Source organism: Rana temporaria, chromosome 2, assembly GCF_905171775.1.
Source record: "Rana temporaria chromosome 2, aRanTem1.1, whole genome shotgun sequence".
Taxonomy (NCBI): domain Eukaryota; kingdom Metazoa; phylum Chordata; class Amphibia; order Anura; family Ranidae; genus Rana; species Rana temporaria.
The window spans coordinates 446,850,363-446,874,977 of NC_053490.1; the positions used below are offsets into that span (position 1 = coordinate 446,850,363).

The 24,615-nt window shown below is 44.8% G+C and overlaps 1 protein-coding gene across 2 annotated transcripts in view; it reads left to right on the forward strand.

Moving 5' to 3' along the window:
• The first annotated feature begins 20,890 nt into the window (after positions 1 to 20,890).
• Positions 20,891 to 24,615, forward strand: part of WSCD1 (WSC domain containing 1) — a 285,880-nt gene continuing 282,155 nt past the window's right edge. The window contains exon 1 of one of the 2 annotated variants that reach the window (XM_040338467.1): positions 20,891 to 21,188. The gene's annotated coding sequence lies outside the window, so the exon portion shown is untranslated. The remainder of the gene's footprint in view (positions 21,189 to 24,615) is intronic. The other variant, XM_040338468.1, reaches the window with a different exon arrangement.

Sequence of the window (24,615 nt, forward strand, 5' to 3'; positions counted from 1 at the left end):
CGCTAAAAATCGCCATTACTAGTAAAAACAATAAAAAGAGTCCCTAAATCTTTTCCCTATTTTGTAGACGTTATAACTTCTGTGCAAACAAATCAATATCAATTTATTGCGCAGAGTCCCTTTTGGCATAAACTGATGAATACAGTTGCAGAAAGTAAAAAATAATGTTTGTTTTTTTCAAAATTGTCTGTCTTTTTTTGTTTATAGCGCAAAAAATAAAAACTGCACAGGTGATCAAATACCACCAAAAGAAAGCTCTATTTGTGGGAAAAAATAGACATCAGTTTTGTTTGGGTACAGTGTCATACGACAGCACAATTGTCAGTTATAACGACGCAGTGCCGTATCACAATAAATGGCCTGGTCATTAAGGCGGTTAATCCTTCCGGCGGGTGAAGTGGTTAAATACCGCATGACTGAGCCACTACTTAATTTAATTCATGCATTTATTTATTTATTTTCTTTAGTGAATTGACTTTAACGCACTTTTATGAGGAATTTACTGAGCATTTTTACTTTTTGACGTAAATACCGCATAAAGTGATAGTGAATTGACATTTTCATTATCTCATGAGATATTTGGGAAAAATGTCTCAGATCACCTTAAAGCAGAGCTCCACTGACGGTTGTGTTTTTTTTTTTTTTTTAAGAAACAAAAACATAATCACACATTCACAATGCCACACTCACTGTTTTGGAAAATTAGCTTTGCCCGTTGTCCGTTTTCATCGCAAAGAAGAAGTTTGATAAAATGTGCACAGCCGTTTTCATCTTGTTTGTGGGCATTTGAAGCCCACAAGCATTTACTTCCTGATTCCAGTGACGCTGTACTTTCTCGTTCCTGCGTATGCTCAGTTGCAACGGCTTGGAGCGCCGTAAACTTCTCTTTCGAAATCCCGAAAGAACTCACGGCGGGCCTCCGCAATGACTCCTGGGAACAATGACACAAGCTCCCAGGAGTCACTGCGGCACACAGGAAACTACGAAATATCCGCCAATACACGCCCATAGCCACAGGGGTGATATACAGGAAGCAGAGATAAAAAGGATAAATACACAGGTACAGTCGAAAAACAAAATAAAGTTCAGTTTCTAACCCCCCCTGGCAGTATTCCCGAGTCTAACTCGGGTGGTATTTCATTACCAAATGCGGTAACCCCTAGCCAGACTCGGGATCGCCTCGCAGCAGCCACAGGCATGGTTTACTTACCTTGTTCATGGATCCTGCGATGCCGCTGTGCTGTGTGATCGAGCGGTGTCCTCCTTGCTCGATTCATACTCTCCCTGTGTGCCGCCAAGCTCCGTTCCCTGCGACGTTACAACGCACGGGGGCGGAGAACGGCGCCAAATTCAAAAAAGTAAATAAACACAATACATACAGTATATTGTAATCTTATAGATTACAGTACTGTATGTAAAAAATACACCCCCCCCCCCCTTGTCCCTAGTGGTCTGCCCAGTGTCCTGCATGCACTCTTATATAATAAAAACTATTCTTTCTGCCTGCAAACTGGAGATTGTCCATAGCAACCAAAAAGTGTCCCTTTATGTCAAAAGTGGTTTTAGACCAGATAGAAAACAGCGATAATAAATGATAATCACTTGCAGAATTGAGCGATAGCGATTTGTGGGGAAATTTGTCTTAAAAAAATAAAAGTAATGACAGCGACAATTCTGCAACTGAGCAAATTTCAGTGATTTTGAGTTGATTACATTATTGAATAATTTTTATTATAATTATATTATTATTTGTTATTATTATTTATAATTATTTATTATATTATAATTTATGATTTTGTTTTTCAAACTTTTTCATACCTGAGATGTCTACTAGACTCTTGTTTGGTCAGATTTAAGTGAGTTATTCCTAAGAATTACAGGCCTACAATGTAAAACGCCAAATTTCCTTGCAAAATAATGGTACTGCTTTCAGCACCTAAAATCTGAAATAATCATACTGCCAGGGAGGTTAATGAATACATGTATGCAATTCGATTAAGCATAACTTTAGAAATTGTGTGGAGCTCCGCTTTAATACCACATGTAATATGCTTTGGTAAATGGAGATCATAGCTGTAAGGGTAAAAACAGGACACATACAGTACAGTATAGTACTATATGTGAGGCATAATAACTGGGATTCGGAGAATGTGATTTAAGTCTAGTGTAGCCTTCCTCAACCTTTTCATCATGGAGGAACCCTTTGAAATAACTTTCCAGGAACGTGGTTGGAAGAGCTGCCGACCCTCCCGCCCCTTTTTTCTATGGTTGTAAATGTGTTTATTTAATGGGGTGAGGGGGCAAGGGGGAAGGTTTTCTAAACATCTATGTTATATTTAATTGTACCTGGGACAAATGCGCCACAGCAGTCATGTGATTTTAGTCTAGTGTTTTGCTTTACATTATTTCCAGAGATGTGTGTTTTATTGCTTGGGGAGTTTTAACACTTTTTGCACAAATCTCACCTGCTAATCACTGCAATTGTATCCTGTTATTCTTGTTGCAGGCGATGATGATATGCTATATAAGATATATGCTATAAGGAGATTACTGACGGAGGAAGAGGGAGGCTGAAGAAAGTCAAAACACAATACAGAGGACAGTCAGCTAGCCTGTGAGCTGAAATGGGATTGGGGTACACGTACACACCTCCGCCTGTGCCAGTATCTCTTAGCTTACTTCATATGAACTGTGCTAACTTCATTTTGGAAAAAATCTTTGAAAATCAACTTTTTTATTTCTGCCTCAGTTTATTTTTACTCCCTATACACTCCTGGCATTATGCCAGCAATCAATGTCAGATGAAATGTAGATGTCAAATTATTTTGATCTGTATCTAATGTTTTATTATGTTCTATTGCACTGGAACTAACACTTCTTTTCATGTTGTTATTTTTCCAGAAAGTCTGATTGGCTTGTTTCCTAATGTGTGCTTCCAAGGAAAGGCTTTTTCCATGCACTGTGCTCGCTCATGTATGAGTTTACTGATAACATTTAATCAATAAAATTATGTTATGTTTAGGTTACACTGAACGGTTCATCTAATCTTGCATGGCGCAAACTTTTTCCTTTCGTACAAAATGGCCATTCTTTTGTCTGATGTTATTCTACGTGCTGCTGCAGTAAATAAATTAACACTCCACTGATCAAGTTAAGCTTCCCGCTTTCAATGAGTCTTATTAAAAGAGAAGGGTTTTATCATAAATCAGTAGTTTAAATTGTGTGCTTACCCTGTCAAAATCCCCCTGAAAGGTTCAGTTCTACTCAGTGATAACAATCCAAACATTTCTGAAAACGAAAAATGCTAGACACCCTAACAAGGATTATTTATTGTTCCCCGGTGATCTCTGATCTGAGTGATTTTTGATCTAGGCTAATTTATGTCTTGAGTTAAAGTGATTGTAAACCCTCACCATATAAAAACAGCCCATTTAGTTTACAATAGAAATGAAAGGCAAAACATTTGTCTATAGATATAAAAATACATTTTCCTTTTTTTCCCTTTTTTATAAGTGATCAAATTCCCTCTGTTCTCAGAAGCATAAGAGCTGGGGAGGAGAAGCAACAGAATACTGAGCTTCCCAGTGAAAGGCTGTTCAATGTGGGGGGGGGTGTCAGGAAAAGTCTGATCATTGGAGAGCACACTTATGCCTAGTACACACAATCATTTTTCCCATCTGGAAAACTGCCGTGTTTTTCCTTTTCCCGGGAAAACCGGCCGTGTGTATGCTCCTTAGCAGTTTTCCCGACAGGAAAACTGCGGGTTAAAAAAATGAGAACATGTTCTCTTTTTTCTCGCCGCGAATCACAGCGTTTTTTTCCCCGCAGTTTTCCTATGAGAAACACTGCGAGGGAGCATACACATGGCTGGTTTTCCCGACCAAAGTTCTCCTGGCAGTTTTCCTGTCGGGAAAACCGGCCGTGTGTACAGGGGAAAAGGGGAAAAGGGACCGAGCCGGTTCTCGGTTTTCCTCTCGGTTATCCCGGCGGTCTTTTGACCATCTGGAAAACCGATCATGTGTACTAGGCATGAGTTCCTAACAAAGCTAGAGAACTGTCCACGGTGTGTTCTGCTGTTTAGTGCAGTCAGTTTTTAATAGTACAGCAAAGGGACCAGCAGGAACACCAGGGACGTCACGGAAAGGAAGCAACACAAAGGCCCCGTACACACGACCGAGTTTCTCGGCAGAATTCAGGCAGAAACTCGGTCGGAAGCTGAATTCCGCCGAGAAACCCGTCCGTGTGTACACTTTCGGCTGAGGAAGCCGACGAGGACCTCTATTTTCCTCGTTGTTCTATGGGAAAACTTGGCCCGCCGAGCTCCTCGGCGGCTCCAGGACTGAACACGCCGAGGAACTCGATGTGTTTGGCACGTCGAGTTCCTCGGCCGTGTGTACGGGGCCAAAGAGATCAGGAGACTTTCTCATACAAGTACATGGCACAGAAAGCACATATCAGTTTTATGAAGTGTTGGATTTACAAACACTTTAGCTATAGACATGAGATGACAATTGACTGATCTGGTGGTTTACAAATAGATATAGCAACAACTAATGTATACAGTAGGTTGCAGACCCTGTTGGAAACCTGTCTCGACCATCAATATTAGAGATAAGTATTCAACCAGCCGCATGTTCATGTTTATTGTCAAGAAGGATGTGTTTGGGTGGTTGGATTGTGAATGCAACTTTCATTATCTTCAGCAATCTTTGGGTACCTATACAGTGGATTTTAAGAAAATTCCAGCCTGCATGTCCAGATCACCTGTGTAGGTACATTTGCCTTTGTGTGCATGTCTTGCAGCATGTGCATAGGCTCATAGCGGTATAAAGAAGCCCATTTAAAGTTGAGCCCTGTCAGGCCTCAGGGCTGAGAGTTCTTCAGATGTACACCTGTTTTCAGCAATTCTGTAATCCAATCCTGTTTTCTGTTACCAGCCTGGTTTGTTCCTTGACCCATCTGAAAGTCCAACATACTTTCTCATTTACTCCTGTTTTTATCCTGGTTAGTCTACTGGCTATGTCTCCTGCCTTGCACTCTGGTGTACCTCATTGCCTGCAAGTTGCTGACCCAGCCTGTTTTGGCTTCAATCTTTGAAGCCCCATACACACTATCAGTTTTCCTGCAGGTTTTCTCTTCAGGTTTACCAAAACCATATAGTGCAGGGCCTGCCTGATTGCATACAAATTGAAACTCTTGAGGTTTGACCTCATATTAGATGGTTTTGGTAAATCTGAAGAGAAAACCTGCAGGAAAACTGATAGTGTGTATGGGGCTTGACTGCTAATCCTCCCACAAGCCATGATCTGCTTGCACCACATCCACATAAGGAAGCACAGATACCAAGTGATGGCATGACTGGGTCTAAAATGCGGTAGAGTATTAAATGAAAAAAAGTTTTATTTAAAAAATTTAAAAGCAACTTCACTCGCTCCTCTCCCATTTTTTCCCCCTCTTTCCTGTCTTCCATCAGATACCCATAGGCCCAATGTATTCAGTGTTGCCATGCTGTAAACTGCTGATACAGGTACAGTGAATTGGGTCCTGTGCCACCATCTTGGTACTCGTCAGTCATTGGAAGCTGGCTGCCTATTCTGGGTTCAGGTAGCTGGCCTCTGATGTAGTGTGCACCTCCTCCCACCAGCCGCTGTCAGTCCCTACTCCTGCAGACTGCTGCAGGGACATGTCGTCCTTGCCTTGGTGTGAATAGCATGGGTGGGCTAGGTCAGGCATAAAAAATAAAAAAAAACACTTATTCGTACTGTGGAGGGGGTGGGAGTGCAGGTCATAGGTGATATTGAAGGTGAAGGTCTGCTTTAACATGTTAATCAAGGAGAGAGGGAAATAGGAAGTGAAGAAGGGAGAAAGGGAACAGGGAAGGCAAAATGTAAGCAACATGTAAGCAGATTAAACTATATCTTTAAGAAGAACAGGAATATACAGATTATTTTAGACTGAACACACTGTATATTAGTAGGAACAATGGAAAATGCATCATTGTATTTTTTGAAAATGTCAATGACCTGTGTTCTGCTTCTGTTTGTGTGTTTTAAGTTATTTTAGTTAAGAGAAAGACTTGAGCAAACAAACATTTAAATTATTGGAAATTCAAGTGGAAAACAATGTTAAATTTGAAATGGCCCACATATGGCATTTGTATTTTTAGATGAAATTTTCCATACCTGCTAGGTAACTGATTATTATTCTCAGTAGGGATGGTAAAAGCTAAACTTAAAGAAATGAAGACAATAGTATTTATGTATTCATTGACAAAACCATTCAATGTATTTTGAAAAGTAATGCAGAACTCAGACCGGAAGAGAAAGCATCAATACTTTGAGCGAAGAGGCCCTTCTGGATACACATATAGGAAAGGTTGCGAGCACTGAACTTATTCTCTCGGGAGAAGAGACACTTGAGAGGGGATATCATTTAAATTTACAAATACCATACTGGTGACCCCACGATAGGGGTACAACTTTTTTGCAGAAGGGTTTAACAAGACACGTGGTCACTCATTAAAATGAGAAGAAAAGAGGTTTAACCTTAAACTACGTAGAGGGTTCTTTACTGTAAAGCCCCATACACACTATCAGTTTTCCTGCAGGTTTTCTCTTCAGGTTTACCAAAACCATCTAATATGAGGTCAAACCTCAAGAGTTTCAATTTGTATGCAATCAGGCAGGCCCTTGCACTACATGGTTTTGGTAAGCCTGAAGAGAAAACCTGCAGGAAAACTGATAGTGTGTATGGGGCTTTAGAGCGGGAAGGATGTGGAATTTCCTTTCACAGGCGGTGGTCTCAGCGGGGGGCATCAATGGTTTCAAGAAACTATTAGATAAGCACCTAAACAACCACAACATACAGGGATATACAATGTAATACTGACATATAATCAAACACATAGGTTGGACTTGTGTCCTTTTTTAACCTCACCTACTATGTAACTATGTGATGACAAGGAACCTGCTAATAGGAGGAGTGAGCAGAGTGATAACCTCATCAGATTGCTGCTGCTCCTTAACTGTTTAGTCACAGGTTGTGGAGTGGGAGGCTTCAAAGTAGTATTGCTTAACTGCACTATAGAAAAGTCAAGTCTGAACATGGATGTGCTGTCTGGCAAGAATATGTAAATCCCAGGTATGGCTGAACAACAATACAAATCCTCAGCTCCAGTACATGTATTTTGCTGTTTGACCTGCTTCAACTTTAACATTGTTGGGCACAGTGGCGTCCAAAGTGGGCGCAGGAGCGCCGCCCCCTCTCTCCTGCACCCGTCACTCAACAATAGATAGATCCACGCATTGCATTAATCTATCTATTGTCGCCACTGCCGCCCCTCCGTATTTAGGTGTCCGGCCCCCTGTTGAGCGCCCGCCATCTGAATTACAGCAGTGGGGGTGTTTTGAAAGTGCCTGATTAGAGGGCTGCAATTGATGGGGGGGTTTTTTTTCAGTTTGTTTGCGCCCCCCAAAAATTTTGAGCACCAGCCGCCACTGGTTGGGCAAGAGGTCAGCATGCACTAGTCATAAAAATACTGGAAAGTCAGTAAATTGAAGAAAACGTTTCTTCTTTGTAACTGCTAGTTTAGTATGTCAGCTATTGTTTTTTTAAGAAGGGAATGTGATGTATTTGTGAAGTTCACAGCCCCTAGTGTCTAATCATCAAACAATAATTTAAATTGTTATGCAATGCAAATTTGCCAGTAGAGATAAGCAAACAGTGAAAAAAAAATCCACTCTGTGGTCAATCCATCTAAATCGAAGCTGAAATCTAGTTAATATGCTTGATATGCCAACTGATCTGCATTTATTTTAATTTTTTATAGTTTTCTAATTAAAAGAAAAAACACACCCTGCCCCTCTGAACATAATGCCAATACAGGAATACAGATTAATATGTTCTCAGCTCAACGGCTGTTGTCTTTTTTAAGAAAAATGACAAATCACTTTAGAAATCACTACAGAATGAGATTTTCACATTCTTCCTTAAATATAGGTTTTCCTTTATTATTACATTTTTTACATTTGTATTGTATTAGCTTTTATAATCCTGTTTTAGTTCTATTGACCTAATACCATTTAGTCTAATGAAATACAACTAAAACTAAAACAATTGAAATTACTAAAATATGACTTAAACTAAAATGGCATTTAAGGGGTTGTAAAGGTTCATATTTTTTTCCACCATAATGCATTCTACGCATTAAGGTGAAAAAACATCCCCCCCCCACCCCCCGTTTACTTACCTGAGCCCTCGAAAGTCCCACGTCGTGAACAAGCTTCTCGACTGGGCTTTTCAGCTCTTCTCGGCTCATTCATTGGATGATTGAAAGCAGTGCAGCCATTGGCTCCTGCTGCTGTCAATCAAACCAATGATGCGGCGGGGCCGAGTGATACATTCGGCGGCAATGTATCAGGGGAGCACGCCCGCAAGCTAACCCCCTTGGGAGAGAGCTTTCCATGAAGGGGGTTAGCTGATGCATGGAGGAACCGAGACAGCTGCCGAGGGACCCCAGAAGACCAGGACTCTGTGCAAAACAAGCTGCACACTGGAGGTAAGTATTTAAAAAAAATGTTTAACCTTTACAAGACCATTTAGTCAAAAGACTAAAATAGGACGAAAATTAAAATGCCATTTTAATCAAAAGACTATAACTAAAACTAAATATAAATTTGATGTCAAAATTAACACTGGTCTGTAGTGCATTTTTATACTTCAGTACCATAAATAATAACACATTAGATTTTTCACTCCAGCAGTATATAATGAGTTTGTGAAACATAGAGAAATGCTTAAAGGGGTTGTAAAGACAAAAATATTTTCCTCTTAAATTAAAGTCTGACAGTAGCTGATAAAGTAAAAAGTAATGTTTTGCATTATAACTAGTTTGATACCTGTTGAAATCGAGCTGTTTTATTCACCTCCGTCACTCCTGAATCATTATTCTCACTGACTTCCTGGTTTGCGGTGCGCATTCATTCTTGCTACATCACGGCCTAATGGGAACTACAGTTCCCATTAGGCTTGGCCTCCATGCCTGTGAGGGATAAGAGAGCATCTTCACGCAGGGCTGTAGTTATAGGGAGGGGGTGAGCACATTCTGCTTTCCACCATGCAAAACGGCTCAGATGCTGGTGGAAAGCAAGAAGATGAGAGACAGGAAATTGCATTTTCAAACCTGGATTACTGTATTTTGGAGGTCAAAAGGAAAAACGAGGTAAGTGATATTTAAATGCTCTAGCTTACAGCAATCAATTGATCTAATAAAAAACGAACCTTTAGTGTACCTTTAAATAATGCATTACAATTTAACTACACCCATTCGATTTTAGATGAATAAAATTTGTTTTAGTCGACTAAAATTATTTTAGTCGACTAAAATGTCCTGGAGATTTAGTAGACTAAAACTAAAACAATTGCAAAAGACTAAAATGGGACTAAAACTAAAATTTTAGTCCTGAGGCCCCGTACACACGGCCGAGGAACTCGACGTGCCAAACACATCGAGTTCCTCGGCGTGTTCAGTCCTGGAGCCGCCGAGGAGCTCGGCGGGCCGAGTTCTCCCATAGAACAACGAGGAAATAGAGAACATGTTCTCTATTTCCTCGCCGAGGTCCTCGTCGGCTTCCTCGGCCGAAAGTGTACACACGGCCGGGTTTCTCGGGAGAATTCAGCTCTGAACCGAGTTTCTGGCTGAATTCTGCCGAGAAACTCGGTCGTGTGTACGGGGCCTAAGACTAATGCTGCGTACACACGATCATTTTTCGGCATGAAAAAAACAACGTTTTTAAAAACGTCATTTAAAATGATCGTGTGTGGGCTACACATCATTTTTCGACTTCTGAAAAATACAAAAAAAAAATTCGAACATGCTGCATTTTTTAACGTCGTTTTAAAAAATGTCATTTTTCGGGTTGTAAAAAATTATCGTGTGTGGGCTAAAACAACGTTTTAAACCCGCGCATGCTCAGAAGCAAGTAATGAGACGGGAGCGCTCGTTCTGGTAAAACTACCGTTCATAATGGAGTAAGCACATTCATCACGCTGTAACAGCCAAAAAAGCGCGAATTGTCTTTTACTAACACGGAATCAGCTAAAGCAGCCCAAAGGCGAATAGAACTTCCCCTTTAGAGTGCCGTCGTAAGTGTTGTACGTCACCACGCTTTGTTCATCATTTTTTTTAAACAATGTTGTGTGAGCAACGTCATTTTTTTAATGCCGAAAAATTATCGTGTGTGTACGCGGCATAAGACTAAAACTACGCCAAAATTTGCTGCCAAAATTAACACTGCATTCTACATCCTTTCTATACTTGAAAAGCCTAAACAATGAAGATGTGAAGATGATAAAATTAGGAGGTGATTGGATCACATTGCAGGTATTGCGTCGCAGCAGGAATAGGCAATTAAAGGAGGTTATTGGGAAACATAGCTGCAAGTGGTAGTACTAGCAGTGTAGCAACGAAGGTTATGGATTATGTATAATAACTGATAAGTCTTTCCCCAGGTAAAAATCTACCTGTGTGCATTTCACATACAAATATAATTCAAGACAATAATAAAGTAGATTGTAGAGAATTGGCTATTGGATGAGATTTCAGAAACTTTTTAAATGTAGTTTAAGTAGTTGCTGAAGACGAATAATGTGGAAGATAAAGCCTGTACTTTCTTTGTGCATGAGAAATTATATTACCAAGCAGTTAGAGAAAAGAAAAAAACACTCTTGGCTTAAATGTGCAATATACAGATTATGGCAACATTTCAGTGACCTCTATATGCAAAGCATATAGACTTCCCTATAAGCTTTATTCCATTACTGTAATTACTTATCCCTGGTCTGTAAAATTATCTAACAGTGCAGCCCCTACTTCCCACACCCAGAAGGGTATAGATGCCTTTTATGAATGTACAAGCAAGTTCCCGTTGGTGTATGAAATTATATTGCTGCCTAAAGATGTGATTCTTCAGTGAGCAGGGTGGTGGAATCCGTGCTGGAAGTTAAAACTGTAGCCTTCCTGAGAGGCTGAATTTTCTACCTTTAATTAAATATCTTTAGTTTAAAACAGATCTAATAGTACAATCCTCAGGGTCGGTGCAAGGATTTCTGCCTACACAAGCGAAGCTCCATTTTGGCGCCCCCCCCCCCCCCCCCAACGGCCACCCACCTCCCTTGCAAAAATGTTTCTTTCAATAATTTTTTTATATAAAAAAAACACTAATTTGTGCTTTTGTAACTACGCCACACCAGAAATTCTTAGTATAATATACACCATACTACTAAATGTAAAACATACTGGACCCCTTTACATTACACAGCACCATACACCACTGGACCCCTTTACATTACATAGCACCCTGCACCACAGTTCAGACCCCCCAACAGTGCAGACCCCCACCCCCCACAGTACAGACACCCCTATAGTGCAGACCCCCACAGTACAGACACACCTACAGTGCAGACCCCCACCCCTATAGTGCAGACCCCCACAGTACAGACACCCCTATAGTGCAGATGCCCACCCCTACAGTGCAGACCCCCACAGTACAGACACCCCTATAGTGAAGACCCCTACACAGTACAGACACCCCTATAGTGCAGACCCCCCCTCCCCCCCCTCACAGTACAGAGTGACCCATAATCAATACCTTAGTCAGATAAGCGCGGGACATGCAAAAAACTGGTCAGGTGACCGGTCCCCTCCCCCTGTTTAGAAAGGCGGAGGAGGGGGAGGCGGCTTTACTCGGCAGAGACAGTAACAGCTCGGCGGAGACAGCCGAGACTTAACAGAGCCGCGGCGTGGGAGAAGGGGGGTCACACGGCTCGCGTACCCCCCCCCCCTCCTTGCAAAGCCACTACAGCAGGGGTATTGAATTAAAATTCACGGAGGTCCGATTAGTAACATTTTCTTCCAGCTGAGGTCCGCATCGCAGTTTTGTGCAATTACTCCGATTCTTTACATCACAGCCCAGGCGAGACACACAATTCGTTTGAATGGGCTGCTGTGCCTGAGTTTTCTGCTGGGAAAAGGTCCTGGCATCTTTCTAAAAATGCAGCCGCATGGAAACTGCATGATGCATTTGAACCATGCAATTTACATGTGCGGCAAATTGCACCTTGCATTTCAGTGCATTTAGGAGTCAATGGTACCCCTTCACGTTTTCTGTGCAGCACCTCATTTTGTGCGCAGCTGCTTGTCCCCTTCACATCTTCCCCACCACAGCCCTGTCCCCCTTCACATATCACCCCACACAGTATTACCCCCCTTCACATATCCCCCCACACAGTATTACCCCCCTTCACATATCCCCCACACAGTATTACCCCCCTTCACATATCCCCCCACACAGTATTGCACCCCCCTTCACATATCCCCCCACACAGTATTGCCCCCCCTTCACATATCCCCCCACACAGTATTGCCCCCCCTTCACATATCCCCCCACACAGTATTGCCCCCCCCCCTTCACATATCCCCCCACACAGTATTACCACCCTTCACATATCCCCCCACACAGTAATGCCCCCCCTTCACATATCCCCCCACACAGTATTACCCCCCACACAGTAATGCCCCCCCCCTTCACATATCCCCCCACACAGTATTGCCCCCCCTTCACATATCCCCCCCACACAGTATTGCCCCCCCTTCACATATCCCCCCACACAGTATTGCCCCCCCTTCACATATCCCCCCACACATTATTACCTGCCTTCACATATCCCCCCACACAGTATTGCCCCCCCCCCGTTTCACATATCCCCCCACAAAGTATTGCCCCCCCCTTCACATATCCCCCCACACAGTATTGCCCCCCCCTTCACATATCCCCCCACACAGTATTGCCCCCCCTTCACATATCCCCCCACACAGTATTGCCCCCCTTCACATATCCCCCCACACAGTAATGCACCCCATCACATACCCCCCCACACAGTATTTCCCCATCACACATCCCCCCCCCACACAGCACTACCCCCCCCCCACACACACACAGCACTGCCCCCCACACACAGCACTGTCCCCCCACAGCGCTACCCCCCCCCACACACAGCACTGCCCCCCACACACACACAGCACTGCCCCCCACACACACACAGCACTGTCCCCCCCCCACACACACACACACAGCACTGTCCCCCACACACACACACAGCACTGCCCCCCACACACACACACACACACAGCACTGTCCCCCACACACACAGCACTGTCCCCCACACACACACACACAGCACTGTCCCCCACACACACACACACACAGCACTGTCCCCCCCACACACACAGCACTGTCTCCCACACACACACACAGCACTGTCCCCCCCACACACACACACAGCACTGTCCCCCCCACACACACACAGCACTGCCCCCCACACAGCACTGTCCCCCCCCCACACACACACACACACACAGCACTGTCCCCCCACACACACACACAGCACTGTCCCCCCCACACACACACAGCACTGTCCCCCCCCACACACACACAGCACTGTCCCCCCCACACACACACACAGCACTGTCCCCCCCACACACACACAGTACTGTCCCCCCCACACACACAGCACTGTCCCCCACACACACAGCACTGCCCCCCACACACACACAGCACTGTCCCCCCCACACACACAGCACTGCCCCCCCCCACACACACAGCACTGTCCCCCACACACAGCACTGTCCCCCACACACACAGCACTGTCCCCCACACACACAGCACTGTCCCCCACACACACAGCACTGCCCCCCACACACACACAGCACTACCCCCCCCCCCACACACAGCACTACCCCCCCACACACACACAGCACTGCCCCCCACAGCACTGCCCCCCACACACAGCACTACCCCCACACACACAGCCCCCCCCACAGCACTACCCCCCCCACACACACACACAGCACTGCCCCCCCACACACACACACATCACTACCCCCCCCCCCCACACACAGCACTGCCCCCCACACACACAGCACTGCCCCCCCCCCCCCACACACACAGCACTGCCCCCCCCACACACACAGCACTGTCCCCCCCACACACACACAGCACTGTCCCCCCCACACACACAGCACTGTCCCCCACACACACACACAGCACTGTCCCCCCCCACACCCCATCCATCACATTTCCATATATTTTCCTCCCTTCCCTCTCCACTCCTACCTTTCACAAGAGCAGAGAGCAGGAGGCGTGACAATCGTGAACCAAATGCACAGGGGCGCGGGAGCTGCCGGGTTGAATTTTCTGTGAACTAGTGATTGGCTGCTAGGACCGCCTCCTAGCAGCCAATCATATCCTGATTAACGTGACAGGCAGTCCAGAATTGTCCCGCCCCCCGCTCCTCTACTCATGATAGCGGAGGAGGCTGGGGACAAAAGCGGCAACTATGCCCGTGCAGTGTCACTTGGATCTCTCTTGCCGCGGGGGGGGGGGGCGCGCCGCGCCTGCCTGCGCTGCTCGAGTCCTACAAAGGGAACGCGCGTTCCTGCTGTCAAAAAAGTGCAGCAGGGACGCCGTTCCCGCAGGACTCGAGCCCTGGAGCGGGACACCGGGCGCCGGAGGACGGCGGCAACTGCGGACAATAGAAGAAGAAAAAAAAAAAAAAAATCATCATTCCGCCCCATCCCAGGCTGCGGACCTGCCCGCCCCAAGCAGCCGCTTGGTCCGCCTGGTGGTTGCGCCGGCCCTGACAATCCTTACCTCCAGGGCCATCTTAAAAAGGTTGTAAAGGATTGTTTTTTTTTTTTAAATAACAAACATGTTATACTTACCTCCTCTGTGCAATTGGTTTTGCACAGAGCAGGTCAGATCCTCCTCTTCTCAGGTCCCATTTGCTTCTCCTGGCCCCTCCCTCCTTTGAGTGCCCATTAGCCAGAAGCTTGCTACAGGGGGCACCCAAGTCAAGTCAGAGCTCCATGCATCTATTCAGACACGGAGCCCCAACTGGCCCCACCCCCTCTCTCCCCTGATTGAATGACTGACTTTGATTGACAGCCACGGGAGCCAACGGCGCCGCTGCTCTGTCTCACCCAATCAGGAGGAGTGTCCTGGATCACTTAGTGGATCGTGGACATCGCTGGAGAGAGAAGGGGCTCTGGCAGGTAATTAGGAGGGTGCTGGGGGGCTTTTGATATGCTTTAAAGTGGTTGTACACCCTGTGCAACTAATTTCACCTACAGGTAAGCCTAGATTAAGGCTTACCTGTAGGTGCTGGAAATATCTCCTAAACCTACACAGTTTAGGAGATATTTACAAAGGCTGTTGTCTTCTGTGCATGTGCCAATGTATTCGGCGCATTCACACTTTAGAAAGGGCACGCTGTGCCATTTCTAGAGGGGTTCATGCCATGACTGGTGGCTCCCGCGCGCATGCGTGGGAGTGACATCATGCGACTCCGGCCAGTCACAGAGACGGAGTCCGTGGCCTCCGGAAGGAAGAGGGCTGAAGATGGATGCTTCCAGCCAGCAGGAACATTAGGGACATCGCAGGCTTCGGTTTCAGGTAAGTGACACATAATGGGCTACTATGCGATGCATAGTAGCCCATTATGCTTCACCTTTTCAGAGAAATAAAGTAAACCAGGGTTTACTTTCTCTTTAAGTTATTTAAAAGGGCAGAGGGCTTATGAGATTGGTAAACTGTAAGCCTTGTCAGTGGTAAATGGTGTAACACCCTCTAGGTTGCTAGATAGTGATGAGGATTTTTTGTACAGGATAGGTACAGGATAGGTAGATTGTGTTTTTCTACTGGTGCAGGCTTGAGTGACTCAGCAGAGCTGGTGATTCACAGGCAGCATCACCCAGACCTCCCACTTCTTTCCAGAATATTCTAGCATCTTCTAGAAAAGAAGGAGGAGAGGAAAGGTGGAGCTGTCTGGGGTATTTTGAGGAGACCTGACCAATCCCCAACTGCTGTGGAAACCATGTTGGCCGGGATAGCCGGCCCTTTCATTGGATTGGCAGGGGGACTGCGTTCTTAAATACCCAGGGTCAGCCCAGCTGGGGAGGAGTTGTTCTTGTTGGTAGCTGGAGATGGAGTGCTAGGCTGTCGGGGCCTTTAAGGGAGCTCTCCAGTCTAGGGGACCTTGGGCCTGGGGCTCAGATGCGGACAGGACCCTTCTCTTGACATACGGAGATGTCCTGGTGTAATAGCACTAGGGGAACGGGAGTGAACCACAACTGCGGAAGCAAGGATTTTAATGCGATTCTCTATGCGACAAATCAGTATTGGGCCCCAGGTGTCACTCCTTGCAACAGGAGTTTGGGGAATCTATACATCATCTCTCTGTCACATAAAGAAAGGCGTTGAGCTACTAAGAATGGACGCATTAAAACATGCGACCAGAGCATAGCATTTAAAATTATATTGTTTACTAAAAGATTGCAATACACAATTGTACGCTAGTGATTATGAGTATTACATAGCGTTGTGCATTAGGCGACTTAAGGGAGAAGGTATAGAATACGTCAACCTTTAGCATAGTAGTTTAGGCGAACATGTTCCGCAACTTTAGGGCATGGGCCCATATACAAGTAGCACTTATGTCAGCACGTTGTAAATATGAGTTGTAGTAACAACTAATAGTTGCGTATGAGAAGCAATATAGCTCAGGTACTTTGAGAGTACACGTAATAAATACTATAGTATAGTAATAGTAGCTGACCCTTTAAGGTACACCTCAGTAAACAGTCCTTAGCACAGCAGTATCTCCCAATTAGTATGTTGATATCCACAAGGCATGTTAAGTAATGACAAATGTATTAGATGAAATACAAGCAGCAGATCTACTTATAGGACTACAAGTGATACAATGGCTACTAATCCGTTTGTAGACTTCCATGCAGGAGATAGAGGATACGTGATGTAAGGTGTTCAGCAAAGGCCTCAAGGTTGTGGTAGGTGCAATAGCACTAAAGTAGTAGTTGTTGCCTGGAGCGGTGTTGCAGCATGGGGAGCGAAGGCAGCCTGGACACAGTGAGGATCTGTTACTAGCTGGCCATAGTATTGCCTCTGTTTGTAGCGTGGCCGGACAGCTGTTAATAATAGAACGGGGATTCATTTTAAGATGAATGCCTTTATAGGCAGTTATCAGATGCAGTGCATAAGCACTGATTCAAACAAAGCGCTGTGTGTGGCGCACTTCCGTGTTTCACGCTGGAACGCATCACGGCTCCATGCGATGACGTCATCGCGCGAGCGTCGTATGCGTTCCAGCATGGAACGCATTACGGCGCTGAAAGTGCCTGCCATAGAGAAAACAGGCAGCCCGACGGCGCCTGTTAGAGGAAGAACAGCCATCGAAAGTAGTGGCTGTTACACCTGGACAGGAGGCACAGGACCAAGGAGAGGACAGCAGGAGAGCACTATGACTACCACTTTTTTCTGCTACACAAGAGGGGCCCAAGGCCCTGCCTGCAAAGGCCTGGCTGAGCCAGTGTCAGGCCTAAAATATAGTGCTAGCTGGACCTGGAAGAACAAGCAAGTGATGTGCTGGAGGTGTTGAGGAGAGATGGTCTGCAAGGAAGTGAAGTGCTAGAGCTAAAGTGGAGAGGATATATACAGGAAGTGTATATGGTTGTGTCCCATATACTTTCTTCAATTAAGTGGGCATCCCATACTCAGTCTATCTGCTGCAGGCGCTAATCGAATGGAAATTTTGCAAGCAGGACCATTCATGAGAAGTCAATCGACTTCTTGCAAACATGAACAGCCATATGGATTGGAATTAGATTGGTTCCAGCTGATCCAGCCATATTGCAATCCATGTTGGAGGAATGTACAATATACTGTAAATACAGTAGGTGTTCGCAGCCTATTGCATTAGGGTGTGCACCCCAAAGCTCCAGCACACAAGCATGCGTGTGTATGTATGTGTGTATGTAAGTGCAGGGAAGGGAAGTTACCGCTCCAGGTGGGTTTGCTTGGTAATTAGCCTCCTCTCAGAAACCACAAGTGCTGACAATGCGTATAGCGAAAGAATGAGGACAGCCTCACTTTAAAAAAATCTCTTGGTTGCCTTTATTGGTAAAACAGGATAACACACTACAAGCCACAGCAAAAATAGGACACATGGCTGATGTGTTTCACACTAAAATCTAGTGCTTAGTCATAGCTATTACTAAGCACTAGATTTTAGTGTGAAACGCGTCAGCTGCGTGTCTTATTTTTGCTGTGGCTTGTAGTGTTTTATCCTGTTTTACCAATAAAGGCAACCAAGAGATTTTTTTCGAAGTGCGGCTGTCCAAGATATTTCCTCATTCTTGTGTATGTATGTGCACTGACTACATTGTGCTCAGCCAAGCGTACCCTCTCTTGGTAGGCTGAAGTTCATCCCACATTGCAGGCTGTGTTTACTCCTCCCTCTCCTACCCACCCCAGCTGCCGGCACCTCCTGTTGTAAAGTCAAATAAGGCATGCCGGGGTCGTTCCCATTAAAGTGACGTTCCTATTGGCTAAGCATGCAGTAGAGACGCGGAGTAACTGTAGCCTCTTGCTTTTTACAGACACTGCATGGTTGGCAACCTTAGTTACGTCCAGGGCCGCTGATAGGGGGGGACCACCAGCCCTCCTGTAGGAGGCCCCGGCACACAGGGGGGCCCAGACAGCAGGAGGGTTGGTGGAGAACAATGCCCTTCATGTCTCTCACCCAGGTTTCTCCCCCTCTCCCTCCCGCCGGCTTTTAGCTGCTGGGTGAGAGACATGGAGGGATAATGAACCTGGCCAGCCGCCACTGAGTTCCTTCCCCTGCCCCGAGAGGGGGTTGTGCTAGGAGGAGGGGTTTGTGGGAATGTGTTCTAGGAGAGGGATTGAAGAAAGAAGATTTGTGCTGGGAGGGGAGATGCGGGTGATTGTGTATCAGGAGTCGATGAGGGAATTCGGGGCTAATAGGAGGGATTGGGGGAATTGTGCAGGCAGGGGAGATTTGTACTAGGAGGTGGAATCGGGTGGCATTTTTGTCCATTAATAATTTTTTGTGAAAATATTGTATAGAATACCGTCAGGTGTGTGTGTGTGTGTGTGGGGGGGGGCGTCAGGTAAGCTGTACGGGGCCCCATGATTCCTAACAGCGGCCCTGGTGACGTCAATGGTACTGTATGTGTAAAGTGCTACAGTACGTAAAACTGCTGGCTCTATATAAGTACCTTTAACAAATGTATGGTCAACTTTACAGGCTGGATTGTTAACCACTTGCCGACCTCCTCATGTAGATATACGTCAGCAGAATGGCACGGACAGGCACATGTACGTACCTGTACGTCCTCTGCTTGACGTGGGTCGGGGGTCCGATCGGGACCCCCCCCACTATATGCGGCGGTCGGTAAGCCTCGGGGAGCGATCCGGGACGACGGCGCGGCTATTCGTTTATAGCCGCCCCGGAGCTGAAGAACGGGGAGAGCAGTGTGTAAACACGGCTTCCCCGTGCTTCACTATGGCGGCGCATCGATCGAGTGATCCCTTATATAAGGGAGACTCGATCGATCACGTCAGTCCTACAGCCACACCCCCCTACAGTTGTAAACACACACTAAGTGAACACTAATTGTTACAGCGCCCCCTGTGTTTAACTCCCAAACTGCAACTGTCATTTTCACAACAAAGAATGCAATTTAAATGCATTTTTTGCTGTGAAAATTACAATGGTCCCAAAAATGTGTCAAAATTGTCCGAAGTGTCCGCCATAATGTCGCAGTCACGAAAAAAATCGCTGATCGCCGCCATTAGTAGTAAAAAAAAAAAAAATGCAATAAAACTATCCCCTATTTTGTAAACGCTATAAATTTTGCGCAAACCAACCGATAAACAATTATTGCGATTTTTTTTTACCAAAAATAGGTGGAAGAATACGTTTCGGCCTAAACTGAGGGGAAAAAAATGTTATATATGTTTTTGGGGGATATTTATTATAGCAAAAAGTAAAAAATATTGAATTTTTTTCAAAATTGTCGCTCTATTTTTGTTTATAGCGCAAAAAATAAAAACCGCAGAGGTGATAAAATACCACCAAAAGAAAACTCTATTTGTGGGGAAAAAAGGACGCCAATTTTGTTTGGGAGCCACGTCGCACGACCACGCAATTGTCTGTTAAAGCGACGCAGTCCCGAACTGTAAAAACCCCTTGGGTCTTTAGGCAGCATATTGGTCCGGGGCTTAAGTGGTTAAATGAAAATAAAAGAAAGAAAGCCTAAAAAAGCAAAAGAAGGCAGCCACACAGCCATCACACATAGGAACTGGTAAACTGCAAATAAATATAAATATTTATTGCACATTAATATAAATATTTATTAAAAAATATATATAAATAAATAAAATATATATAAATAAATATATAAAAAATTTATATAACATATTTACAAACAAAAAAAAAAAAACAATACAAATACATACATAAACAAATATTTTACTTTGGCTTTAATTTCTGAGCTTTCAATTTACAGATGATTTCGGTTAGCTCATGCAATTATTTATTTATTTTCTTTAAGAGATATATGCTTGATGCATTTGATCGTCTTCCCTGCAATTTTAAGGAAGCAGAGTTGTTGATTACAGGGCAATTATAATTATGAAGATAATGAATAGAAAAATAATTACCAGCTAATTATAGCTAATGACACTCCCAGGGACTTGACTGCATTACCCACTGCCATAACCCCCTGCTCTCTATCTGATCTAGTGAAGGAAGCTCTTAATTACATTGCTCAGTTCCCTATACAAGGAGGAAGAAGAGGAAATTTGGCACATCCTCCCTTCAGAAGTAGATGATGAGTAGTGGAAAGGGGTGAGGGATGCTGAGCCAGGGCACAGGTGCAGCTGGGGAGGGGCACAGCTGGGGCACAGCTGGGATGGAGCCTGTGCCATCCTCCTGAGCACCTTCTTGCTGTGGTCAGCAGTAGTCGCTAGGACCCCGCAGTTGTGTATGACAGCAGTGAAGGGCAGCACTGAGCATGTGCGGACTTAGGCTTCTAGCTTGCTGCTCGGTTAGTTACTGATATAAACAGCTGGAGGTAGTGAGACACACAGAATGCATGCAGGCAGGGAGCTCTGCGCTTCCATTGGAGCTCTGCAAAGCTGGACATCGCCGGCTCTCATCACATCCCCCCGACAATTGGATCTATGCTCTCATTTCTACTAACCTATGGCAATGCTCAGCTCTGACTTTTCTCCCCCTCCTGTTGATGACAGGTAAGTTGCTCCCAGCTCTGTGCTAGTAGAGATGGCTCCATGTCATCTTATCGGGGAACTTACAGGCGATGCATCAGGCTGTTGCTGCTGCGAGTCGGGGGATCATGGAGCTGATAGGGATGGGGGTCCAGCATGGCTCTTGGACACTTTGGAATCTTGTTGCTTCGTGCTTAGTTTTATGATGGACCTGGAGGGGGTTACGACATGAAATCCTATTCATTCTGTGTGTTTTATTCTGCACTTGTCATAGTTGCATGCTGGACTGAAAGGTGCCAAGAGCTGCCCATTAAAATCCCATCCATCATCTGTGCTGATGGCAGCAGATCATTAGATGAGTCTTGGTAGTCTGGTCCTGAGGACAACAGGGGAGGAAAGTTGTTGGATCACAATGTGGAACTTGGAACATTTCTATCATCTCCTGCATGGCAGATTGGAAACATAGTTACACTTGGTGGGGCTTCCATTACAATGTTGTATTGTTATGGAAGATGGGCTCTGTGACCAATAGGAACATTAAACTAATGATTAATAACTGGATGTATAGAAAAGCAGGCAGTGGCAGAACACAGGGCACTGCAAAGAGTGGCAACCCTTCTTAACCAGTCACTTAACAGTTAGGAGATGATTTCAGTTTGGGTGCCATGGGATGGTGTATACTTTGCTTGTCTATAAATATACATGCAGAGAGTATGGAGTATGTACAGTATTTTCTTATGTGATTTCTCTCTCTCTCTCTCTCTTCTCCCTCTCGCTATTCTCTCTATTCCCCCTCTCTATACTCTCTCCCTATATTCTCTCTCCCTCTATTCTCTCTCCCTCTCTCTCTATTCCCCCTCTCTATACCCTCTATACCCTCTCCTTATTCTCTCTCGCTATTCTCTCTCTCTCTCTCTCTCTCTCTCTCTCTCTCTCTCCCTATTCTCCCCCTCTCTCTCGCTATTCTCTCTCTCTCTCTCTCTCTATTCTCCCCCCCTCTCTCTCTCTCGCTACTCTCTCTCTCTCGCTACTCTCTCTCTCTCTATTCTCCCCCTCTATCTCGCTATTCTCTCTCTCTATTCTCCCACCTCTATCTCTATTCTCTCTCCCTCTCTCTCTCTCTCTCTATTCTCCCCTCTCTCTCGCTACTCTCTCTCTCTATTCTCCCCCTCTCTCGTCTCCCTCTCGCTATTCTCTCTATTCCCCCTCTCTATACTCCCTCCCTATTCTCTCTCTCTCTCTCTATTCTCTCCCCCTCTCTCTCTCTATTCCCCCCTCTCTATACCCTCTCCTTATTCTCTCTCGCTATTCTCTCTCTCTATTCCCCCCTCTCTCTCTTCTCCTCTCTCGTCTCTTTATTCTTTCTCTATTGCTCTCTATTCTCTTCTCTCTCTCTATTCTCTCTCTATTCTCCTCTCTCGCTACTTTCTCTCTCTCTCTCTCTCTCTCTCTCTCTCTCTCTCTCTCTATTCTCCCCCTCTCTCGTCTCCCTCACGCTATTCTTTCTATTCCCCCTCTCTATACTCCCTCCCTATTCTCTCTCTCCCTCTATTCTCTCCCCCCTCTCTCTATTCCCCCCTCTCTATACCCTCTCCTTATTCTCTCTCGCTATTCTCTCTCTCTATCCCCCCCTCTCTCTCTTCTCCTCTCTCGTCTCTTTATTCTTTCTCTATTGCTCTCTATTCTCTTCTCTCTCTCTATTCCCCTTCTAGTCTCTTTATTCTCGCTCTCTCTATTTTCTCTTTCTCTATCCTCTCTCTCTCTTTCTGTCTCTCTCTCTCTCTCTCTCTCTCTCTCTTCTCTTCTTGCTCTCTATTCTCTCTCTCTCTCTTTCTCAATTCTCTCTCTCTCTCCCTCTCTCTCTCTCTCTCTCCTATCCCCCTCTTTTATGCACTTTCCCTCTCTCTTCCCTCCTCCCCATTTCTCTTTCTCTACCCCCCTTCTGTATCTCTACTCTCTCTCTCTCTCTCCTCTCTTTATTCTCTCTCTATTCTCTTTCTTAATTCTCTCTTGTCCCCACTCTCTCTCTCTTTCACTTTTCCCTCTTCCCCTCTTTTATTCACTTCCCCTCTCTCTTTTCTCCTCCCCATTTCTCTTTCTCTACCCCCTCCCCCCTCTTTTTCTCTCTCTTTCTCTACCTCCCTCATCTCACAACCATCTTTTTCTCTTCCCTTCTATCTTTCTCTTTTCTCTCTTTCCTTCTCCCTCTCTCCTTTTCTCTCCCTCTCTCTTTCTCTACCTCCCTCATCTCACAACCATCTTTTTCTCTTCTCTTCTATCTTTCTCTTTTCTCTCTCCTTCTAACTCTCTCTTTTTCTCTCCCTCTCTCTTTCTCTCCCTCCTCTCTTTCTTGCATTCGCTCTCCTCTCTTTTTTTTCCACCCATTCTTTGTCCCCCCCTCTCTCCCCTTTATATATTTTGTAAATTGGGAACTAATTTATCATAACTCTAAACAAAAATGCTCTATTGGGTAGCATTCATATTTATACGGTCCTGTGAATGGGAATGAAAAGAGTCTCCAAAGTTCAGTGTATACTGTCACTGGGGAGTACTCTTATACTGTTTCCCTGTTGAATCAGCAAATGACACATTGTAATTGTATTCAGACTCAGAAACGTCACTATCATTAGGAGTATGCCAGTTCTTCCCACTCACTGGCAGGCACAGTTAGCTTCTTTTTATTTACTATTCCCATCCAGTGCACTCAATACCTTGAAGTATTCCCAGGTTCCAAATGTGTGGCTGTTTATTATGGATATATGTGGTGCATATGCTATACCATTGACACTATACAAATAGCATGCAAATTGTAATAGCAGATCATGAACACACTGTGAAAATAAAACTGACTTGGGGGGAAAAAAATAAAAGAAATTGGTTAAATGCGTCTCTTTTATGTTCCACTGGGAATAAATGTTGCTCCTTTGCTATCCCTTGTTCTGTGACAGCACTCTGTGTCTTTAAGGAGCCCAGGCAGCGGGAAGAGCTTTACAATAACATTGAATGGATTATAGCATTCAATGGTTTTAACTCTCTAAATGCTCCCTAATGGCTTTTAACTCTTTATATGCTCCCTACAATGCCAACAGATTCAGAACTTCATGGGTCAACCAGGCCTTTTCATTGTCAGCATTTTAACTTAATTTGTTGTTCTCTTTTGTGAGTTTTTTACATTATTTCTTGCTTTGAGATTTTAGTCAATTTTTATTCAAGGATGATTGTATTATTTCTCCATTTATTTATATCAGCAAACAAAAAAAAAGAAGAGAAAAAAAAAGAGTATTGGCTAAACGAATTGGAGGTGTTGCCTCTGTAGCCAGTCAGGTGCTTACTTTTATTCGGAGCCTGCCCTAGAAATCCTACTGTTGCAATCTGTTAAGGGCAACAGCTCTATTCCTTCCCTCCAGATTAATTGCATACCTTTTTAGTATATTTGGAAGACTTAATCACT